Source organism: Oncorhynchus gorbuscha, linkage group LG06 (genome assembly GCF_021184085.1).
Source record: "Oncorhynchus gorbuscha isolate QuinsamMale2020 ecotype Even-year linkage group LG06, OgorEven_v1.0, whole genome shotgun sequence".
Classification (NCBI taxonomy): Eukaryota; Metazoa; Chordata; class Actinopteri; order Salmoniformes; family Salmonidae; genus Oncorhynchus; species Oncorhynchus gorbuscha.
Window position 1 is genome coordinate 30,456,631 of NC_060178.1, and position 25,540 is coordinate 30,482,170.

A 25,540-nucleotide genomic window follows, 5' to 3' on the forward strand; every position below is an offset into this window, starting at 1 on the left:
CAGGTTGCAGGACGCCTTCAGCACCATGGACCAGAGCTGCAACCTGGACCTGTCACATATAGCTGTAGTTGGCGGCCAGAGCGCAGGCAGAGCTCATTCTTGGAGAACTTTGTTGGCGGGTTTAGTAGTCTAATATAGGGATCAACAACACATCAGATAAACCATCCATAATGTTGTTCAATAATCGGTTACTCAGATGCTGTCTGTTTTGAGTTTGGTACAGATTCAGGAGCACCGAGATCTTCTGCACAGATTCTGCCTGACAGTAAATCTCAGAAAGACCAAAATATTGGTGTTCCAAAAAAGGTCCAGTCGCCAGGACCACAAATAAAAGTTCCATCTAGACACTGTTGCCCTAGAGCACACAAAAAACGATACATACCTTGGCCGAAACATCAGCGCCACAGGTCACTTCCACAAAATTGTGAACGATCTGAGAGACAAGGCAAGAAGGGCCTTCTATGCCATCAAAAGGAACATCAAATTCAACATACCAATTAGGATCTGACTAAAAATACTTGAATCAGTTATAGAACCCTTTGCCCTTTATTGCTGTGAGGTCTGTGGTCTGCTCACCAACCAAGACTTCACAAAATGGGACAAACACCAAATTGAGAGACTGCATGCAGAATTCTGCAAAAATATCCTCTATGTACAACGTAAAACACCAAATAATGCATGCATAGCAGCATTAGGCCGATACCCAGTAATGATCAAAATCCAGAAAAGAGACATTAAATTCTACAACCACCTAAAAGGAAGCGATTTCCTAACCTTCCATAACAAAGTCTTCACCTCACCTACAGAGAGATGAACCTGGAGAAGAGTCCCCTAAGCAAGCTGGTCCTGGGGATCTGTTCAGAAACACAAACATACCCCACAGAGCCATCACCTACAGAGAGATGAACCTGGAGAAGAGTCCCCTAAGCAAGCTGGTCCTGGGGCTCTGTTCAGAAACACAAACAGACCCCACAGAGCCATCACCTACAGAGATGAACCTGGAGAAGAGTCCCCTAAGCAAGCTGGTCCTGGGGCTCTGTTCACAAACACAAACACACCCTACAGAGCCATCACCTACAGAGAGATGAACCTGGAGAAGAGTCCCCTAAGCAAGCTTGTCCTGGGGCTCTGTTCACAAACACAAACAGACCCCACAGAGCCTCAGGACAGCAACACAATTAGACCCAACCAAATCATGAGAAAACAAAAAGATAATTACTTAACAAAAAAACAGCAAACTAAAATGTTATTTGGCCCTAAACAGAGAGCACACAGTGGCAGAATACCTGACCACTGTGACTGACCCAAACTTAAAAGCTGATAAAAGCGTCTGCTAAATGGCATATATCTTAAGGAAAGCTTTGACTATGTACAGACTCAGTGAGCATTGCCTTTTCCCTCAGATTACTATTGATTTTGAAAGGGTGAAATACCACAGTGTGCCATCACAGGCAGACCTGGCTCTCAAGAGAAGACAGGCTATAAATACAACCCATATTTATGTTTATTTGTTTCACACCATTTGCCCACAAAATGAGGTGGAAACTGAGCTGCATTTCCTAACCTGCCAAATGTATGACCATATTAGAGACACATATTTCCCTCAGATTACACAAATCCACAAAGAATTCAAAAACAAACATGATTTTGATAAACTCCCATATCTACTGGGTGAAATACCACAGTGCCGTTTGGGATGTATTCACTGACTTAATGTCTGATGCCTGAATCCAGCTGTTTCTCCAGCCCTGAGTGTCAGTCCTTGCTTCCTGCATGCGTGTTGTCACAGCTGGATTATAAATGGTAGGATACTATGAAATAAACTCTGGAGCAAGACAACAGGAAAATGGTGGCACCCTGAATTTGGAGTAAAAGACTAGAAACAAGTGATTTCGCCCATTATTTCTTTGTAGAGTTTATACTGCAGCCTGAGTGGGGGAGAAAGGAAGACTAGCGGTTAAGAGCGTTGGGCCAGTAACCGAAAGGTCGCAGGGCCTCTGCTAAATGACTCAAATGTCAATGTAATGTTAAATGAGTGTGGGGTCGTTTTGACATTGAGATGTAGATGTATTTTATAGTTGCCCCTGCAGGGCTGTTAGACATGTTTCAGCTTCCAATGTTGTGTTTATACCCACTCTTGTCTTTTAACACTAGAACCCCCTGGCCTTTCAGCATATCAGTACCCCGGGCGTCACCTTTAGCATATGCATCAGATGCATTTCAACCCGCAAGGTGCACAAACATGCTTGATAAATACATGCTTGATAAGTAGCTCATAAACTATAGTAAGGGATTAATTGCATGAAGAAATATATCAATAAAAAAAAGAGTTGTTTGTTTAGATAGAGTCAAGGATATGTTTTGTATAATTCTTCAAAGTCCTAGAAAAAACACAGGCCTAAAGCCTAGTTATTTCTCTTACAATAAAAACATTAGTGTGATTTATTTGATCAACTTTTTTGTAGATACGATTAGTAATAGTAAATAATAAAGTCCAGTTTCAGCTTCTTTTGACAAAGTAGAAACCAAAAATATTATAATAATAGAACCAGCCACAGGTGAAATGATTTGCCGTATTCCTAAACAAAAGCACCAGTGCGTGAACAATTATAAAGAATGAATTGCATAAAGAAATATTTTTGGAAATATATTCATGACAAGATATAAAAACAACATTTGTTGATTGTATCGGAAACTGTTTTGTGCCCTTATACTCGTGCCTTAGCGCATTAATCAATCGTCTCTTGTCTTTATGCTTAGGGTCCACAGTCAGCACATAGCTTCGGGCTTTGTGTAAGCAAGCCCCACAAACATATTGATTGCACCACACACAGTTTATGGGCCTTGTTTTGTGTACACCTGCCGACTTGACATTGTGTCTTGTTTATGCCAGAGTGGGAGCTGTGGTGCTTGGGACGCACGCACGCACGCACGCACACACACACACACACACACAAAAAAAGGCTAAAAGCAACACATTGCAGGGTCCAATAATAACAATGGCCCACTTGCCTGGGGCCAGTAAAAACATGTTGGGCCAGTGGATCTCGTCAGGCACTGGCCCGACCTGGCCAGTAACTTCTCGGCACATTTGGCATTCAAAGTTCGACATGAACATCCTCTGTCGCAGTCTGCCAGAGAAAACTGCGGGTGCCCCGTCGCGGTCAGCACCGCATTGTTCACAGCACTGCATTGTTCGATTTGGATCAGGATTTCTACTTCAATGAGCTTTCTTCTTAAATGTACATACTTCTCATCCTGGAACCGGCCCAAACCCCAACACTCGAAGAAGGAAGAGGCGACATTATAGAGGCTGACGTTTGGGATACCTGACAAGACTACATCGGCGAGTGTATTAATCACCTCTAACCTCCGTTCTATTGGTGAAAGTGCAATCACTGGAGAATAAACTGGACGAGCTCCGTTCGAGACAATCCTATTCACGTGATCTGAAGAACTGTAATATCCTATATTTCTTTGTTAACAACAGCTGGTGTGCAATCTCTAATTAAGGATGTCTCGAGGGTCTGCTCACCTCATGATAAGGTGTAGACCATGCTATTTACCAAGAGAGTTTTCATCTATATTTTTCGTAGCTGTCTACTTACCACCACAAACCGATCCTGGCACTAAGAGCGCACTCAACAAGCTGTATAGGGCCGTAAGCAAAGTAGGAAATGTTCACCCAGAGGCGACGCTCCTAGTGACCGTTATTTTTAATGCAGGAAAACTGAAATCCGACTTACCTAATTTCTACCAGCATGTCACCTGTGCAAATAGAGGTGAAGAAACTCTAAATCAACTTTACTCCACACACAGAGACATATCAAAGCTCTCGCTCACCCTCCATTTGGAAAAATCTGACCATAACTCTATCCTCCTGATTCCTACTTATAGGCAAAACCAGGAAGTACCAGTGATGCACTCAATACAGAAGTGATCCGATGAAGGGGATGCTGCGCTACAGGACTTTTCCCGCTATCAGTGACTGGAAGGTGTTCCGTGAATTATCTGATGGCATTGAGGAGTTTACCGGCTTCATTAATAAGTGCATTGATGATATCGTCCCCACAGTGACCGTACGTACATATCCCAACCAGAAGCCAGGGATTACAAGCAACATCTGCACTGAGCTAAGGGTAGAGCTGCCGCTTTCAAGTAGCGGGACACATTATAATAAATCCCTCTACACCCTTCGACGGACTATCAAACAGGCATTTACAGGACTAAGATCAAATCCTAACTACACAGGCTCTGACGCTTGTTGGATGTGGCAGGGCTTGCAAACTATCATGGATTACAAAGGGAAACCCAGCAATGAGCTGCCTAGTGACACAAGGCTACAAGAGGAACAGATCCACAGATAACGCAATCTTTATTGCACGCAACATTAACCATTGCCACCTACACAAAAGGAACACCTATGTGAGAATACTGTTCATCGACTCAACGTTCAACACCACAGTGCCCTCCAAGACCCTGGGACTGAACACCTCCCTCTGCATTGGATCCTGGACGTCCTGACGGGACGCCCCCAGGTGGTGAGGGTAGGGAACAACACATCCGCCACGCTGACCCTCAACACGGGGGTGCCTCAGGGGTGCGTGCTTAGTCCCCTCCTTTACTCCCTGTTCACCCACGATTACATGGCCGCTCACGATCCCAACATCATCATTAAGTTTACCGACAACACGACGGTGGTAGGCCTGATCACGACGACGATGAGACAGTCTATAGGCAGGAGGTCACACTACCAGGACAACAACCACTCACTCAACGTCATCAAGAGAAAGAAGCTGATCGTGGACTACAGGAAACAGAGGCCCGGGCATGCCTCCATTCACATCGACAGGGATGTAGTGGAGCGAGTCGAGAATTACTCGGTGTCCACATCACTAAGGACCTACAGTATCATTGTCCAAATACACCAACACAGCCGTGAAGCAGGCACGACAACACCTCTTCCCCCTCAGGAGGCTGAGAAAATGTGGCATGGGCCCACAGATCCTCAAAAAGTTTTACAGCTGCACCACTGAGAGCATTTTGACTGGGTGCACCACCGCTTGGAATGGCAACTGCTTGGAATTCGACCGCAAGGAGATACAGAGGGTAGAGCATATGACACAGTACATCACTGGGGCGGGGCCCCCTGCCACCCAGGACCTCTATATGAGGCGGTGTCAGAGGAAGGCCCTAAATATTGTCAAAGACTTCAGCCACCCAAGTCTCTGCTACCGCACGGCAAGCTGTACCGGAGTGCCAAATCTGTGACCAAAAGACTCCTGAACAGCTTCTACACCAAAGCCATAAGACTGCTGAATATGAATTAAATGGATACCCTGACTATTTGCGTTGACCATCTTTTTATTTGCACTGACTCTATGCACATTCACTGGACTCTAACCGTACACTCACACATACTACACTGACACTATGCACATTCACTGGACTCTAACCGCACACTCACACATACTACACTGACTCTATGCACATTCACTGGACTCTAACCGCACACTCACACATACTACACTGACTCACATTCACTGGACTCTAACCGCACACTCACACATACTACACTGACTCTATGCACATTCACTGGACTCTAACCGTACACTCACACATACTACTCTGACTCTATGCACATTCACTGGACTCTAACCGTACACTCACACATACTACACTGACACTATGCACATTAACTGGACTCTAACCGCACACTCACACATACTACACTGACTCTATGCACATTCACTGGACTCTAACCGTACACTCACACATACTACACTGACTCTATGCACATTCACTGGACTCTAACCGTACACTCACACATACTACACTGACTCTATGCACATTCACTGAACTCTAACCGTACACTCACACATACTACACTGACTCTATGCACACTCACTGGACTCTAACCGCACACTCACACATACTACACTGACTCTATGCACATTCACTGGACTCTAACCGTACACTCACACATACTACACTGACTCTATGCACATTCACTGGACTCTAACCGTACACTCACACATACTACACTGACTCTATGCACATTCACTGAACTCTAACCGTACACTCACACATACTACACTGACTCTATGCACATTCACTGGACTCTAACCGTACACTCACACATACTACACTGACTCTATGCACACTCACTGGACTCTAACCGTACACTCACACATACTACACTGACTCTATGCACACTCACTGGACTCTAACCGTACACTCACACATACTACACTGACTCTATGCACATTCACTGGACTCTAACCGTACACTCACACATACTACACTGACTCTATGCACATTCACTGGACTCTAACCGTACACTCACACATACTACACTGACTCTATGCACATTCACTGGACTCTAACCGTACACTCACACATACTACACTGACTCTATGCACATTCACTGGACTCTAACCGTACACTCACACATACTACACTGACTCTATGCACATTCACTGGACTCTAACCGTACACTCACACATACTACACTGACTCTATGCACATTCACTGGACTCTAACCGTACACTCACACATACTACACTGACTCTATGCACATTCACTGGACTCTAACCGTACACTCACACATACTACACTGACTCTATGCACATTCACTGGACTCTAACCGTACACTCACACATACTACACTGACTCTATGCACATTCACTGGACTCTAACCGTACACTCACACATACTGCACTGACACTCCAACACACATATACTGTACCAATACTACATACGCTGACACACACAGAGAAAACACACACACACGCATATTGACCCCACACACTTTTACACTATTTCACACTCTTCACATAAGCTGTTATTACCTATCCTGATTCCCTAGTCACTTTCACTTTGTTTTACAAGATCAGCATTAAAACCAACCACCTTTTCACTTTCATGACAAACAGCACAGACAACTGTTTGCATCTCTTGTTTTGTTACTTCTCTTTAAAAATACTCTCTTTATTGTTACTTCATTTTATATATATATTATATATATATATATATTCTAAAAGTTCTGAAATCGTTTTCCCCCCCTCATCAATCTACATACAATACCCCATAATGATGAAGCAAAACAGGTTTTTAGAAATATAAGCATATTTATTAAAAATATAAAACTGATATCACATTCACGTAAGTATTCAGACCCTTTTCTCAGTACTTTGTAGATCCTCACAAGTTCTGTCAGGTTGGATGGGGAGCGTCGCTGCACAGTTATTTTCAGGTCTCTCCAGAGATGTTCGATCCGGTTCAGGTCCGGGCTCTAGCTGGGCCACACAAGGACATTCAGAGACTTGTCCTGAAGTCACTCCAGCTTTGTCTTGGTTGTGTGCTTTTAGGGTCATTGTCCTCTTGGAAGGTCAACCTTCAGCCCAGTCTGAGGTTCTGAATGCTCTGGAGCAGGTTTTCATCAAGGACCTCTCTGTACTTTGCTCCGTTCATTTTTGCCTCAATCCTGACTAGTCTCCCAGTCGCTGCTGTGGAAAAACATCACCACGACACGATGCCGCCACCACCATGCTTCACCGTAGGGATGGTGCCAGGTTTCCTCCAGATGTGATGCTTGGCATTCAGGCTAAAGAGTTCTATCTTCCGGGAAACTTCTTTCTCATGGACTGAGAGTACTTTAGGTGCCTTTTGGCAAAGTCCAGGCAGGCTGTCATGTGCCTTTTACTGAAGAGTAGAGTCTGACCACTCTAGCATAAAGGAAAGTTCCATCTGGAATGTTCTCCCATCGCCACAGAGGAACTCTGGAGCTCTTTCAGAGTGAACGTCGGGTTCTTGGTCACCTCCCTGACCAAGGTCAATGCTGCAGAAATGTTTTGGTACCTTTCCCTAGATCGGTGCCTCGACACAATCCTGTCTCGGAACTCTATGGACAATTCTTTCAACCTCATGGTTTGGTTTTTGCTCTGACATTCAATGTCAACAGTGGGACCTTATATGGACAGGTGTGTGCCTTTCCAAATCATGTCTAATCAATTGAATTTACCACAGGTGGACTCCAATCAAGTTGTAGAAACATCTCAAGGATGATAAATGGAAACAGGATGCACCTGACCTCAATTTCGAGTCTCATAGCAAAGGGTCTGAATACTTATGTAAATAAGGTATTTCTGATTTCTGTTTTTTTATACGTTTGAAAACATTTTTAAAAATGGTTTTCGATTTGTCATTATAGGGTATTGTGTAAAAACTATGTAATACATTGAAGAATAATGCTGTAACATAACAAAATGTGGAAAAGGGGAAGGGGTCTGTATACTTTCCCAATGCACTGTGTATACAGTACCAGTCAAAGGTCTGGACACACCTCATTCAAGGGTTTTTCTTTATTTTTACTATTGTCTACTTTGTAGAATAATAGTGAAGACATCAAAACTATGAAATAACACATGGAATCACGTAGTAACCAAAAAAGGGTTAAACAAATCAAAATATATTTTAGATTTTAGATTCTTCAAAGTAGCCACCCTTTGCCTTGACAGCTTTGCACACTATTGGCATGCTCTCAACCAGCGTCATGAGGTAGTCACCTGGAATGCATTTCAATTAACAGGTGTGCCTTGTTAAAAGTTAATTTGTGGAATTCCTTTCCTTCTTAATGCGTTTGAGCCAATTAGTTGTGTTGTGACAGTAGGGGTGGTATACATGTCATGTATTGTATTGTCATGTCTTGTCCCTGTGCTTTCTCTTCTCTTCGTTTCCCCCTGCTGGTCGTATTAGGTTTCTTTCTCTCTCTTTATCCCTCTCTCTCTCTCTATCGTTCCGTTCTCTATTTCTCTCTCTGTTTCTGCTTCTGTCCTTGTCGGATTCTTGTTTACGTTGCCTTTGTTCCGTCCTGTTGTATTCTGCCTCGTCCTCAGATACTGCGTGTGAGCAGGTGTCTCTATCCGCTACGGCCCGCGCCTACCCGAAGGGACCTGCAGTCTGTTGCCGCTAGCCCTGCAACTCTCCTCAACAACTAGAAGGGGGACTCTCCTGTTAAACTAGAGGATTTGTGTTTTCCCTGTTTGGACTTCCCCTGTAATGATTGAGGATTTATGTTTTCCCTGTTTGGACATTAAAAGACTCTGATTCTGTTATATCGCTTTTGGGTCCTCACTCACCTGCATAACATACAGGTACAGTAGGGGTGGTATACAGAAGATAGCCTTATTTGGTAAAATACCAAGTCTATATTATGGTAAGAACAGCTCAAATAAACAAAGATAGATGACAGTCCATCATTACTTTAAGACATGAAGATCAGTCAATCTGGAACATTTCAAGAACCTTTAACGTTTCTTCAAATGCCGTCGCAAAAACCATCAAGCGCTATGATGAAACTGGCCTCTTACCTCTGCTGCAGAAGATACGTTCATTAGAGTTAACTGCACCTCAGATTACAGTCCAAATAAATGCTTCACAGTGTTCAAGTAACCGAAATCTCAACACCAACTGTACAGAGGAGACAGCGTGAATCAGACCTTCATGGTCGAATTGCTGCAAAGAAACCATTACTAAAGGACACCAATAACAAGAAGGACTTGCTTGGGTCAAGAAACCCATTAGACCGGTGGAGTCTGTCCTTTGGTCTGATTAATCCAAATTTGAGATTTTTGGTTCCATCTGCCGTGCCTCTGTGAGACGCAGAGTAGGTGAACAGATGATCTCTGCATGTGTGGTTCCCAACGTGAAGAGTGGAGCATTCCACAGCATTCTTCAGCGATACGCCATCCCACCTGGTTTGCGCTTAGTGGGACTATCATTTGTTTTTCAACAGAACAATGACCCAAAACACACCTCCATGCTGTGTAAAGGGCTATTTGAGCAAGAAGGAGAGCGATGGAGGGCTGCATCAGATGACCTGGCCGCCACAATCACCCGACCTCCGTCTCATGCTACCACTAGAGTGAAAGCACCGACAACATTCACCCGACCTCAACCCAATTGAGATGGTTTGGGATCAGTTAGACCGCAGAATGAAGGAAAAGCAGCCAAGAAGTGCTCAGCATATGTGGAAACTCCTTCAAGACTGTTGGAAATGTATTCCTCATGAAGCTGGTTGAGAATGCCAAGGGTGTGCAAAGCTGTCATTAAGGCAAAGGGTGATGACTTTGAAGATTCTAAAATCTATTTGGATTTATTTAACACAGTTTTGGTTACTACGTGTTTCCATGTGCTATTTAATAGTTTTTCTTGTGTCTTCACTATTATTCTGCAATGTAGTAAAAATAAAGAAAAACCCTTGAATGAGTAAGTGTGTCCAAACTTTTGACTGGTACTGTATATATATATATATATATATACATATATATATATATATAAGGGGAAGAAATGGAATTCCTTCCATATCAGTCACCAACTAGCCCCTATGAGTTGGATCGCAGAGTGAAGGAAAAGCAGCCAACAGAGAATGCCAACACAATGCTCAGCATATGTGGGAACTCCTTCAAGACTTTTGGAAAGCACTCTAGGTGAAGCTGGTTGAGAGAATGCCAACACTTTTTTGGTTACTACATGATTCAATATGTGCTATTCCATGGTTTTGATGTCTTCACTACTATTCTACAATGTAGAAAAGAGAACAAATTAAGAAAATTCCATGCATGAGCAAGTGTGTCCAAACTTTGGCCGGTACTGTGTGTGTGTGTGTGCGTGTGTATATATATATATATATATACGGTTGAAGTCAGTAGTTTACATACACTTAGATCTTGTTAACAAACTATAGTTTTAGCAAGTCGGTTAAGACATCTACTTTGTGCATGACAAAAGTAATTTTTCCAACAACTGTTTACAGACGGATTATTTCACTTATAATTCACTGTATCACAATTCCAGTAGGTCAGAAGTTTGCATACACTAAGTTGACTGTGACTTTAAGCAGCTTGGAAAATTCCAGAAAATGATGTCATTGCTTTAGAAGCTTCTGATGGGCTAATTGACATCATTTGAGTCAATTGGAGGTGATGCACCTGTGGATATATTTCAAGGCCCACCTTCAAACTCAGTGCCTCTTTGCTTGACATCATGGGGAAATCAAAAGAAATCAGCCAAAACCTCAGAAAAAAATTGTAGACCTCCACAAGTCTGGTTCATCCTTGGGAGCAATTTCCAAATGCCTTAAGGTACCACTTTCATCTGTACAAACAATAGTACGCAAGTATAAACACCATGGGACCAGGCAGCCCTCATACTGCTCAGGAAGGAGATGCGTTCTGTCTCCTAGAGATGAATGTACTTTGGTGAGGAAAGTGCAAATCAATCCCAGAACAACAGCAAAGGACCTTGTGAAGATGCTGGAGGAAACTGGTACAAAAATATCTATATCCACAGTAAAATGAGTCATATATTGTCAAAACCTGAAAGGCTGCTCAGCAAGGAAGAAGCCACAGATCCAAAACTGCCATAAAAAAGCCAGACTACGTTTTGCAACTAAGATTGTACTTTTTGGAGAAATGTCCTCTGGTCTGATGAAACAAAAATATAACTGTTTGGCCATAATGACCATCGTTATGTTTGGAGGAAAAGAAAAAGGGGGGATACTTGCAAGCCGAAGAACACCATCCCAACCATGAAGCACGGGGGTGGCAGCATCATGTTGTTGGGGTGCATTACTGCAGGAGGGACTGGTGCACTTCACAACATAGATGGCATCATGAGATGAAAAATGATGTGGATACATTGAAGCAACATCTAAAGACATCAGTCAGGAAGTTAAATCTTGGTTGCAAATGGGTCTTCCAAATGGACAATAACCCCAAGCATACTTCCAAAGTTGTGGCAAAATTGCTTAAGGACAACAAAGTCAATGTATTAGAGTGGCTATCACAAAGCCCTGACCTCAATCCTATAGAAAATCTGTGGGCAGAACTGGAAAAGCGTCTGCGAGCAAGGAGGCCTACAAACCTGACTCAGTTACACCAGCTCTGGCAGGAGGAATGGGCCAAAATTCACCCACCTTATTGTAGGAAGCTTGTGGAAGGCTACCTGAAACGTTTGACCCAAGTTAAACAATTTAAAGACAATGCTACCAAATACTAATTGAGTGTATGTAAACTTCTGACCCACTCGGAATGTGATGAAGAAATAAAAGCTGAAATAAATAATTCTCTCTACTATTATTCTGACATTTCCCATTCTTAAAATAAAGTGGTGATCCTAACTGACCGAAGGCAGAGAATTTTTACTTGGATTAAATGTCAGGAATTGTGAAAAACTGAGTTTAAATGTACTTGGCTAAGGTGTAAGTAAACTTCCCACTTCAACTGTGTATATGTGTATGTCTTTCTTTTTGTTCCTTTGAGGAAGGAAACAAACCAGTTTAAAAGAGACCCCTAGAGATAATAAGTGCAGCAAAATCCCCATAACTGCCCCATAATCTTCTCACAATGTTTCTTCTTTCAGTTCATTACAAAGTTCATTGCTTTCCAGACAATGATTGTTTAATTTCCAGAAGGTTTTTCAGTTTTTCCCCCGGTAATTCTTTAAAATTATTGTCCCCAAAATGATCTGTTTTTAGTGCTTTGCTCAGCCCACATGTATCCAAAGCGGTTTGGTAAGAGTTCTCTGAAGGAATCTTTCAATTGGAAATCTTCTTGAACTTTTTGCTAGGTTTTCCCTTCGGCAGTTCATTTAAAACCTGTTCTTGCCTCCCTATCCTTTGCTTCTGTTACAGTATTAAAATCACCACTAATGATAACTGCATAGTCACTTTTACCCCTACCTGCATGTACATATTACCTCAATGAACTCAACTGCCTTGTACCCCTCCATGTATATTGTCTTGTTATTGTTATTTTATTGTGTGACTATTTTCCGATGTATTTTTTGCTCATTGTTGGGAAAGAGCTCGTAGGTAAAGGTACACCTGTTGTATTTGGCGCATGTGACAAATAAAATGTTAAACATAATTTTATTGGTTTTTATTGTTGAGTTACAAGTGGAAAACTCCATATTTGAGTAATATGATTGGCCGTTCATTCACCACCACGCTTCCCGCGAGTCACAATATACAATTTACTGAGCAGTATATGAGTGATCTACTCTCAGAGCTCATTTATTATAGGAACAATTATTTACAAAACTCAACTTTCCATCGTGAACAAAGTAGCAAATTTCCAATAGGCTACTGTTGACAGTCTACAAAAAGACACCTAACATTCATCTTGGCTACTGTTGAGAAGTTGTCTTAAAGAGGCAACGCCCTATTTTGGGACGTAAAATGCAATTCCAAAGAATATAGTAATGACTTACATTCTAAAAGATATTACACAGCTTTCTTAGGCACTAAATACCAAATGTAGCCTATTCATTGATGAATATAGAGAGACCGCATGCTAACCCATAGGCCCTGCATGATTCTAATGCACTTATAAACTACACCAGTAGAAATCCTGTTTGGGACAGTAGATTTCTGGCCAACCGGGTCAGTGAAAGGAAAAAGTTCACATTGGACCCTGCATTGTATTTGAACCTGAACATCCCAATATACTGCTGTATGTAGGTGTGACTCTCCCCACCAGGGGGCAGAGTCTGTCTGTAAGCAGGTACAACGTTGGAATGCTGTTAAATATACACAACTATAGGAGACACACAGTACCAGTCTGTTCCCCTCAGCTCCAGGTTTTGTTATCTGTGAAGAAAGCAGTGATATGGGGAACATAAATCATATCATATATTCAAACAAGACTAGATATCTGACTGGTGTATGTTCCCAAAGACAATGGGGATACTGTATTTGAGGTCTGTGGGAAATGGGCATTGACCCACGGCGTCTTCTCTCGCTCCTTCTCTATCTCCTTCTCTCTCTCTATCTCCTTCTCTCTCTCTGTAGAGTATGCTGAGTTCCTCCACTGTAAGGGAAAGATGTTTTCGGACTTTCAGGAGGTTTGTCGGGAGATCGAAGCAGAGACCGTGAGACTGACTGGAACCAATAAGGGTTCTCTCCTGTCCCCATCAACCTACGAGTCTATTCCCCTCACGGTACACAACACACACACCACGGTGTACTACTCTTACACGATCCTCAGAAGGGGACACGCCCTATAGCTCAACCCAAACCAGATGCTTAAATGCATGAAAGACAGCAAGTGAAAACTTAGTAAATATGTCTGTCTATCCTTTGGTATTGTTGAACCTGACCCTGGTAGATCTACCTGGCATGACCAAGGTACCTGTAGGAGATCAGCCTACTGATGTAGAGTACCAGGTCAGACACATCAAACATTTATTATAATATTACAATCCTTCCTTCATAAATAAAGTTGTATTGTATTTGTTCCTGCAGGAGAGAGACATGATCATGCAGTTTATCTGTAGAGACAACTGCCTGGTCCTGGCTGTTACTCCAGCTAACACGGGCCTGGCCAACACTGAGGCGCTCAAACTGGCCAAGGACGTCGACCCTCAAGGTGAGACAAAACAGGGACATAACGTCTCTCCAGAACATTGCCAAATGGTCCAAATAATCACTACGTTGGAATATCAGTTGACTACATGATGAGAGGTACTATCTTCCTTTCTTTGTCATAGTTTTCCACCAGGCCAGCGGACCATAGGGGGATCACTAAGTTAGATCTGATGGACGAGGGAACAGATGCCCAGCACATACTCGAGAACAAGCTACTGCCACTACGTATGTATGTACGTGTGTGTGTGTGTGTGTGTGTGTGTGTGTGTGTGTGTGTGTGTGTGTGTGTGTGTGTGTGTGTGTGTGTGTGTGTGTGTGTGTGTGTGTGTGTGTGTGTGTGTGTGTGTGTGTGTGTGTGTGTGTGTGTGTGTGTGTGTGTGTGTGTGTGTGTGCGTGAGTGCGTGCGTGCGTAAACCGCATTGGCTCAACTCTCTGGGTTAGGTAGGTTAGTGTAAGAAGCATACACGCTACAATACACTACACTTCCACACTCCATCCCCAGGGGGCAGCACCAACCAGGTCAGGTGATTGTGCTCTGCCAGGAAGCCTTGATAATTCCTAGGCACAAGCGATGTAGAGGATTGTGGCTCAGTGTGAGAGGAGGGCAGAAGCCTCTCAGCCAGCCTTTGTTTCTTTCTTTGTGTTAGTTAACCTCTTTAGTTGGGCGTGTCTTTCTGTCGTTTGTTTTTTGGAAATATGTATTTTGTCTTCATGAATGTATGAATACTAATCTACTTGGACTGGCTGATTATGGGAATCATGACTGAGCGGGCCCTGGACCTAAAGTCTCCTGGGTACATGGTCACATATGCTTATTTCTCACATTTATACACACATCAAATCAGCTGACAGAGCATGTAGCTCTGCATAAGACCCCTAGACAAGTGCATCAAAATCAGTAGGCTAGTTATTGGTTTCGTAACAATCCCCACAACGTCCCCATGATGGTTCCATAACATCACTGTAACATTCCCATAAGATCTCCATTATGTTGTCATAACGTCCCCATACTGTTTCCATAACATCCCCTTAATGTTCCCATACTGTTTCCATAACAACCCCTTAATGTTCCCTTAACATCCCCTTAATGTTCCCATAACATCCCCTTAATGTCCCCATACTGTTCCCATAACATCCCCTTAATGTCCCCATAACATTTCCATAACAATGTCCCCATAATGTTCCCATAACATCCCCTTAATGTTCCCATAACATCCCCTTAATGTTCCCATAACATCCCCTTAATGTCCCCATACTGTTTCCATAACAACCCCTTAATGTCCCCATACTGTTTCCATAACAACCCCTTAATGTTCCCATAACATCCCCTTAATGTTCCCATAACATCCCCTTAATGTTCCCATAACATCCCCTTAATGTCCCCATACTGTTCCCATAACATTCCCTTAATGTTCCCATACTGTTCCCATAACATCACCAGTGACCAGGCTGTGCTGAGGTAAGTGTTGAAATGGAGGCTTGATATCCTACTGCCATGCTGAGCTCATGGGGTTGTGTTACAGTATTACAATCAGTGCCAGCCTGCCCTGGGATAGTGTGTGTATGTGTGCCCGGGTCTGGGTCTAGGCTGGGTAAAGCTGTGCCAGGTCCGTCATGCTTGCTCCTTCAGAGGTAATGCATTAGACATGGAGCCTACTGTTAGTGCTGCTGTGACAGTAGAGAGATTAGATTTGAGCTGCCTGAATGAAACATCTGCTGGCCTGCTGAAATCAGAGGACCTTCTGAATCTGAATGCTGCCCTCCAGAGATGTATTGGATTGTAACTCATGGAGACACAGCTTACACACCTTTTTACTCATCCGCTCCTCTCCTCTTCTTTCCCTCCAGGTTACATTGGGGTGGTGAATCATAGTCAGAAGGACATTGATGGGAGGAAAGACATGAAGGCAGCTCTGGCTGGAGAGAGGAAGTTTTTCCTGTCTCACCCTGCATACAGACACATGGTTGACAGCATGGGTACCGCGCCTCTGAAGAGTTCTTCCTGTCTCACCCTGCATATAGACACAAGATTGACAGCATGGGTACCACGCCTCTGAAGAGTTCTTCCTGTCTCACCCTGCATACAGACACATGGTCCACAACCAGGTACACAAACACACACCCACACACACCATGTGGATATCTTTTGAAACTAGCCAGAGATCAAATGAGATGTTTCTTTCTGGGTGTGTGTGCAGCGACTGACCAACCACATCCGAGACAGTCTAAAAGCGTTCTGCAGTCATCTTCAGAGCCAGCTCCTACCGCTGGATAAAGAGGCTAAGGAGTTCAAACACTACAGAGTTGACGACCCCGCACGCAAGACCAAGTCCCTGCTACTGTCAGTTCACACACACACACACACACACACACACACACACACACACACACACACACACACACACACACACACACACACACACACACACACACACACACACACACACACACACACACACACACACACACACACACACACACACACACACACACACTAGAAAACAACGTTAGCAGTGTGTATTAAGTGTGTGTACAGGCTGGTGCAGCAGTTTGCAGCAGACTTTGAGAAGTGTATCGAGGGCTTAGGAGACCAGGTGGACACCTATAGAACTGTCTGGAGGAGCCAAGATCAACCGCATCTTCCACGAACGCTTCCACTTCGAACTGGTCACGGTCAGGCTTGGAGTCTCTGTGCGAGTCTCCACTCTTTTCCTCAGTATGTGTGTGTCCTCTTATTGTATGTGTGTGTGTGTCCTGAGATGGAATCTGATGAGAGGGAGTTGCGACGGGGAGATCAGCTATGTCATCAAGAACATCCACAGCATCAGGTGAGTTTGTGTCAGAGGGGTTACCTGTGTGTGATTATTTAGTCATGGTTCTCTGTCTATTTGACCTGTCACCACTCCCATTTCTCTTGCTCTCTGTCCCCCTCTCTCTCTCTCTCTCTCGCTATCTCCCTCTCTCTCTTTATCCCTCCACCTCTCTCTCTATTTGTGTCTCTAGAACGGGTTTGTTTACCCCAGACCAGGCGTTTGAGGCCATAATGAAGAGACAGATAGTCAAGCTGAACGATCCCTGTATTAAATGTGTGGACATGGTCCTCCAGAAGCTGATCACCACTGTGCGCTGATGCACCACCAAGGTATCCACTGCTGTGTCTGTGTGCTTGTGTACATGTAAGTCAGTACCCAATAGTCATAATTGAGTAAAAGTAAAGATACCTTAATAGAAAATGATACAAGTAAAAGTGAAAGTCACCCAGTAAAATACTACTTGAGTAAAAGTCTTAAAAGTATTTAGTTTTAAATATACAGCTGAAGTCGGTAGTTTACATACACCTAAGCCAAGTACATTTCAACTCAGTTTTTGACTATTCCTGACATTTAATCCAAGTAAAAATACCGTCTTAGGTCAGTTAGGATCATCACTTTATTTTAAGAATGTGAGATGTCAGAATAATAGTAGATAGAATGATTTATTTCAGCTTTTATTTCTTTCATCACATTCCCAGTGGGTCAGAAGTTTACATACACTCAATTAATATTTGGTAGCAATTGCCTTTAAATTGTTTAACTTTGGTCAAACATTTCGGGTTGCCTTCCACAAGCTTCCCACAATAAGAGCTGATAGAGCTGGTGTAACTGAGTCAGGTTTATAGGCCTCCTTGCTCTCACAAGCTTTTTCAGTTGCCCACAAATGTTCTATAGGCTTGAGATCAGGGCCTTGTGATTGCCACTCCAATACCTTGACAAATGATGTCAATTAGCCTATCAGAAGCTTCTATAGCCATGACATCATTTTCTGGAATTTTCCAAGCTGTTTAAAGGCACAGTCAACTTAGTGGATGTAAACTTCTGACCTACTGGAATTGTGATACAGTGAATTATAAGTGAAATAATCTGTCTGTAAACAATTGTTGTAAAAATTACTTGTGTCATGCACAAAGTAGATGTCCTAAGCGACTTGCCAAAACTATAGTTTGTTAACAAGAAATTTGTGGAGTGGTTGAAAAACAAGTTTTAATGACTCCAACCTAAGTGTATGTAAACTTCTGACTTCAACTGTAAGTATCAAAAGTAAATGTAATTGCTAAAATATGCTTAAGTATCAAAAGTAAAAGTACAATTCATTTAAAATATTAAACAAACCATTTATTTATTTTACATAATTTACAAATTAAGCATTTGTGTTTAGTGAGTCAGCCAGAGCAGAGGCAGTAGGGATGACCAGGGATGTTCTCTTGATTAGTGCATGAATTGGACCATTTTCTTGTCCTGCTAAGCATGAAAAAATGTAACAAGTACTTTTGGGTCTTAGGGAGACTGTATGGAGTAAAAAATTACATTATTTTATTCAGGAATATAGTGAAGTAAAAGTAATCAATAATATAAAAAGTAAAGTATAGATATATATTTAAAAAATACTTATTTTAACCTAAGTACCTTACACCATTGCTCATTATCATATGTTCCTTTCCCAGACTAGGAGAGGAGACAGAGAGAATTGTGACCACACACATCCGGTACAGAGAGAGTTGAGCTAAAGACCAGGTCACACACACCCACACCTATAGATAGGTAGAATATTGTGACTGTGTGTATTCTCTGTACAGGTCCTGCTGCTAATCAATGTACAGTCGGCCTACATCAACACTAACCATGAGGACCTCATTGGCTTCGCTAAGTTCTCCCTGGTTAGTTCTCACTGTCTGTGTCTTCTGGTCATCATATGTGTGTTGGACATGATGATTAAATGGAGAAAATGGTCAGCTGTGAGAGTGACTGTAGGCTTGTGATGGCCACTCTAATACCTTGCAAATGATGTCAATTAACCACTCAGAAGCTTCTGTGTGTTTGTCCCAGTATTCAGACCAATAAGAAGAGCGCTGCAGGAAACCAGGTGAGTTTCACACAGCTCAGTGACCTTATCTTAGGTGATGAATGGCTTGGGTTTTACTCTCTAATTCTAAAATGTGTGTTATGAGAATGTAACAAATGTTTACAACTGGACTGGAATGGCAGCTGACGTGGACGTTTACTGTATGTAGAAGGAGCAGGTTCAACTGAAGAGGACGTTTACTGTATGTAGAAGGAGCAGGTTAAACTGAAGAGGACGTTTACTGTATGTAGAAGGAGCAGGTGAAACTGAAGAGGACGTTTACTGTATGTAGAAGGAGCAGGTTAAACTGAAGAGGACGTTTACTGTATGTAGAAGGAGCAGGTGAAACTGAAGAGGACGTTTACTGTATGTAGAAGGAGCAGGTTAAACTGAAGAGGACGTTTACTGTATGTAGAAGGAGCAGGTGAAACTGAAGAGGACGTTTACTGTATGTAGAAGGAGCAGGTGAAACTGAAGAGGACGTTTACTGTATGTAGAAGGAGCAGGTTAAACTGCCTGGAAACAGTGACGATGTGTCAGCTCCATCCTAGAAGGAGCCTGTTAAACTGAAGTTTACTGGGAGCTTCTGTCTCCTGTTCCAGGGTGTGTGTGTAAAGGAGCTTCCTCCAGAGGACGTTTATAGTATGAGTAGTCCAGTTCTGTAGAGGCTTTACTGTGCCCTCAAGGAGCAGGTAAACTGGGACACTGTTTGTACCTCTCCCTGGTCGTGTCCTGTTCACCATTCTCTTTAAACCCACAGCCCCATGGCTCTATTTTCTACCGCCTTTCCATGGGCTGCACTTTACTGTATTTGGCTGCAGGTTAAACTGCCTTTGGGCTGCAGCTCCATCCTAACCTGCCTGTTCTTTCTTCTGTCCCTTTGGGCTGCACTCTTCCTCCAGTCTTAGTATGAGTAGGCTGCACTCTACTCCACTTTGGGCTGCACTCCTCTTTAAACCCACAGTCCCATGGCTCCTTTGGCTGCACTCTACTCCCTTTGGCTGCACTCTACTCCCTTTGGCTGCACTCTACTCCCTTTGCACTCTACTCCCTTTGGCTGCACTCTACTCCCTTTGGCTGCACTCTACTCCCTTTGACTGCACTCTACTCCCTTTGGGCTGCACTCTACTCCCTTTGGGCTGCACTCTACTCCCTTTGGCTGCACTCTACTCCCTTTGGCTGCACTCTACTCCCTTTGGCTGCACTCTACTCCCTTTGGGCTGCACTCTACTCCCTTTGGCTGCACTCTACTCCCTTTGGCTGCACTCTACTCCCTTTAGCTGCACTCTACTCCCTTTAGCTGCACTCTACTCCCTTTGGCTGCACTCTACTCCCTTTGGCTGCACTCTACTCCCTTTCGCTGCACTCTACTCCCTTTGGGCTGCACTCTACTCCCTTTGGGCTGCACTCTACTCCCTTTGGCTGCACTCTACTCCCTTTGGGCTGCACTCTACTCCCTTTGGCTGCACTCTACTCCCTTTGGCTGCACTCTACTCCCTTTGGGCTGCACTCTACTCCCTTTGGCTGCACTCTACTCCCTTTGGGCTGCACTCTACTCCCTTTGGGCTGCACTATACTCCCTTTGGGCTGCACTCTACTCCCTTTGGCTGCACTCTACTCCCTTTGGGCTGCACTCTACTCCCTTTGGGCTGCACTCTACTCCCTTTGGCTGCACTCTACTCCCTTTGGGCTGCACTCTACTCCCTTTGGGCTGCACTCTACTCCCTTTGGCTGCACTCTACTCTCTTTGGCTGCACTCTACTCCCTTTAGCTGCACTCTACTCCCTTTAGCTGCACTCTACTCCCTTGGGCTGCACTCTACTCCCTTGGGCTGCACTCTACTCCCTTTGGCTGCACTCTACTCCCTTTAGCTGCACTCTACTCCCTTTAGCTGCACTCTACTCCCTTTAGCTGCACTCTACTCCCTTTGGGCTGCACTCTACTCCCTTTAGCTGCACTCTACTCCCTTTAGCTGCACTCTACTCCCTTTAGCTGCACTCTACTCCCTTTAGCTGCACTCTACTCCCTTTGGTTGCACTCTACTCCCTTTGGGCTGCACTCTACTCCCTTTAGCTGCACTCTACTCCCTTTAGCTGCACTCTACTCCCTTTGGGCTGCACTCTACTCCCTTTGGCTGCACTCTACTCCCTTTGGCTGCACTCTACTCCCTTTGGCTGCACTCTACTCCCTTTGGCTGCACTCTACTCCCTTTAGCTGCACTCTACTCCCTTTGGCTGCACTCTACTCCCTTTGGCTGCACTCTACTCCCTTTGGCTGCACTCTACTCCCTTTGGCTGCACTCTACTCCCTTTGGCTGCACTCTACTCCCTTTGGGCTGCACTCTACTCCCTTTGGCTGCACTCTACTCCCTTTGGCTGCACTCTACTCCCTTTAGCTGCACTCTACTCCCTTTGGCTGCACTCTACTCCCTTTGGCTGCACTCTACTCCCTTTAGCTGCACTCTACTCCCTTTGGGCTGCACTCTACTCCCTTTGGCTGCACTCTACTGCACTCTACTCCCTTTAGCTGCACTCTACTCCCTTTGGCTGCACTCTACTCCCTTTGGCTGCACTCTACTCCCTTTGGGCTGCACTCTACTCCCTTTAGCTGCACTCTACTCCCTTTAGCTGCACTCTACTCCCTTTGGCTGCACTCTACTCCCTTTGGCTGCACTCTACTCCCTTTGGCTGCACTCTACTCCCTTTACGTGTGTGTGTGTGTGTGTGTGTGTGTGTGTGTGTGTGTGTGTGTGTGTGTGTGTGTGTGTGTGTGTGTGTGTGTGTGTGTAAGCAGCACAAAATGACGCTGAGTTGTAAACTTGGCTCAGATCCAAGCCCAGCTGTCTGGTCACTCACTAAACACAAGCACAGACCCTGGTCTGCTACACAAGAGAGAAATGAAAGTGTGTGTGTGTGTGCGCATGTGTCACCGCCCTGGTGTGTCTCCAGTGTGTGAAACAGAATGTGGGTCATCTCTCCTCTCTCTGCCATCTCATCCTTCCATATCTCCTCACTTTCTCTCCCTCCACCTCTCCATAACCCATTTTCAGCCACCCCATTCCCCCCTTCTCTCACTTCCTCCTCAATCTTTCATCCTCTGTGCCACCTCTTCCTGTCCTCCTCATTTTTCCCTCACCCAGTCTTATCACTGAGCTCACAGTTTCTCCCTCACATAGTCTTATCACTGAGCTCACAGTTACTCCCTCACCCAGTCTTATCACAGAGCTCACAGTTACTCCCTCACCCAGTCTTATCAGAGCTCACAGTTACTCCCTCACCCAGTCTTATCACAGAGCTCACAGTTTCTCTCTCCCACAGTTTTTCAACAGCTGTTTTTCTGTATTTATTGGTAGTATTTTACCATACCGTATCTTCCATGTCTTCTTTATCATTTCTAGTGTTTTTTCCCATCATGCTCTTTGTGTGCCATTTTGTGTTGGTCATTGAAATATGTTAAAGGCATTGTCAGAAATGACCACTAGTGATGTAATGACTGGCTAGGTGAGAGGACATTTCACTTTTCTAACTTATCCTTGTTGTCTCAACAGCTGATATCTCTGTGCATGCATTACGGTGTCTCACTCAATCCCTATGCATGCAGTATCTCTCCTCTCTCCCACACTGTGACCCATATGTAAGATACATCACACCATCTCTCTCTTTCTCCAGCTCCACAGAACTTGCACCTGCCGCTCTCGATCTCTAAACCCCCCGGCTTAGAGCCAGCCTGCCGAGCAGAGCATTACAGGGATAGTCCACCCAGACCACATGTTTGCTTCTCTATTTACAGCACGCTAACATGACTCTAACCACTCCCATTGTTTTAGCTTTAACGATGCTAATGCTAGGCTATAGCTAAGTAGACATACAAACTCAGATTGTAGCTAGCTGACATTAGGGGTTCAAATCCTACTGTTTTTGTGTCCATGAGATGATGTAATTTAGTCATCTGAGTGAACTGTCCCTTCAACCCCTCCCACCTTAACCTCCCTCAGTCCGTCTCCATGCCCCTGACCGCTGACCCCTCTCTACAGGTCATCCGTAAGGGCTGGCTTACCATCAATCAGTATCATCAAGGGTGGGACCAAGGAGTACTGGTTTGTCCTGACCGCTGAGAGCCTGTCCTGGTTCAAGGATGACAAGGTGAGCACAGTGTCACTGATCTGGTCTGATGATGAGACTAGTGGAGCTGCTAAAGCTTTACTACTGAGGCCCACTAGTAGAGGCTGGACAAAATACACACCTGAGTACCGCAGAACAACACACACTCCTTTATTACAATCACATTTCTGTTTGGTACAAGAGACCTTCAAATACTATTGTCTTATGCAGTAAGGGAAGGTAGAGTGGGATACAGGTAAAGTAGAAAAGACATGGGCAGCTAGGGTTACATTCATCATAATCATCAAGCAGGAAGTCTGGGGTGTACTGGCTGGGATTGGCTGTGGGAGCTGTCCGTCAGGCTGTAGGTGCGATGTGGTTGGTCGGGGCGGCTGCCATCTGTCTGCCTGTCTGTGCCTGCTGTACAGGATAGGAAGGTCTGCACAGCAAGTGTAGACAGGCAGACACAACACAACTCTCTCTCAGCCTAGCACAGCACTGCTTGCTCGTCAAATCAAATCAAATCAAAGTTTATTTGTCACATACACATGGTTAGCAGATGTTAATGCGAGTGTAGCGTGATGTCCACGGACTGTGTGTGTGTGTGTCAGTGTGTCTTGGGATGGGCTGGGCTGCAACTTGTGTCAAATGCACACATGTAAGTACAGAGCTGGCCCAATACTACTTAAACTAAGCCCCCCTTTTCCCCACCATACCTCCCTCCCTCTCTCCATCCACTGTTCCCCCTGTCCCCCCCCTCCCTCCCTCTCTCCATCCACTGTTCCCCCTGTCCCCTCCCTCCCTCTCTCCATCCACTGTTCCCCCTGTCCCCCCCCCCTCCCTCTCTCCATCCACTGTTCCCCCTGTCCACCCCTCCCTCCCTCTCTCCATCCACTGTTCCCCCTGTCCCCCCTCCCCCTCCCTCTCTCCATCCACTGTTCCCCCTGTCCCCCCCTCCCTCCCTCTCTCCATCCACTGTTCCCCCTGTCCCCCCCCCTCCCTCCCTCTCTCCATCCACTGTTCCCCCCCCCCTCTGGGAGTTGAGGCTTTTGGAGCTGTTCACTCTGACACAGCTGGAGCCAAACCAACACACACACACACACACACACACACACACACACACACATACACACACCCCTCCTTAATAATTCACTTATCTCCAATCCCAGTCCACTGACATGGGTATGAAACCAACTATTATCTCAGTAACATGGTCTCTTCTAGCAGCGGAGTCTCTGACAGCACTACTGAAAGGAGAGCTACTAGTATCCTAGCTGGTACAGGAGGCTCTAGTGCCAGGTTAACATAGCCCCTCTGCTCTGCCTTCTCTTTGACAATATTACCCACTACAATATTTGACTTTACTACACAGATTATACCTCGGTGTAGTTACAGGTATGCTAGGAAAAGTGTGATAATATCTGGTGAAATAATCATCATAACTCTTTCTTTTCCAAAATGGAAACTGGGTAGACTGACAAAAGATGTCAACCTTTTTTCTAGACTAGGGGAGAGTGGGGTTAGTTGAGCCAAAGAGATACATTGAGCGACCCTTGTTTCTAGGAAAACATACACAAATTGAATCATTTGACCAAATATTTAGGAAGAGGTCGTCATTTCATGGAGGCTGTGAAGGAAGAAACCACATGGAAAAAGTGTTGCGTTTGGCTATCACAGCAAATTAGGTCCCAAAAAAATGGATTTTCACCAAGTCAAATTAATTTATTGTGTTAGAGGGTTCATGATGCTTGTATCTAAAACAAATGCTATCAAGATGTTTCTATACACCAGTTGTGGTCTCTATAAACTTCAATATGAGCTCTTAAACCTAGCATCTTGTTGCTATATGGGCTAATATAGTCAATGTTTGACTTGAGGTAAGTTGTGGAAATGGCAAGATTTCTTATTTTGTCTTTATTTAACTAGGCAAGTCAGTTAAGAACAAATTCTTATTTTCAATGATGGCCTAGGAACAGTGGGTTAACTGCCTGTTCAGGGGCAGGATGACAGATTTGTATCTTGTCAGCTCGGGGGTTTGAACTTGCAACCTTCCGGTTACTAGTCCAACGCTCTAACCACTAGGCTACCCTGCCGCCCCAAGATGAGAATATTGAAGAGTTTTCTTCGCAGGTGT

At 44.3% G+C, this 25,540-nt stretch overlaps 1 pseudogene; it reads left to right on the forward strand.

Moving 5' to 3' along the window:
* Nucleotides 1-4,721: 4,721 nt before the first annotated feature.
* LOC124038661 overlaps nt 4,722-25,540 on the forward strand; it is a 31,583-nt pseudogene continuing 10,764 nt past the window's right edge.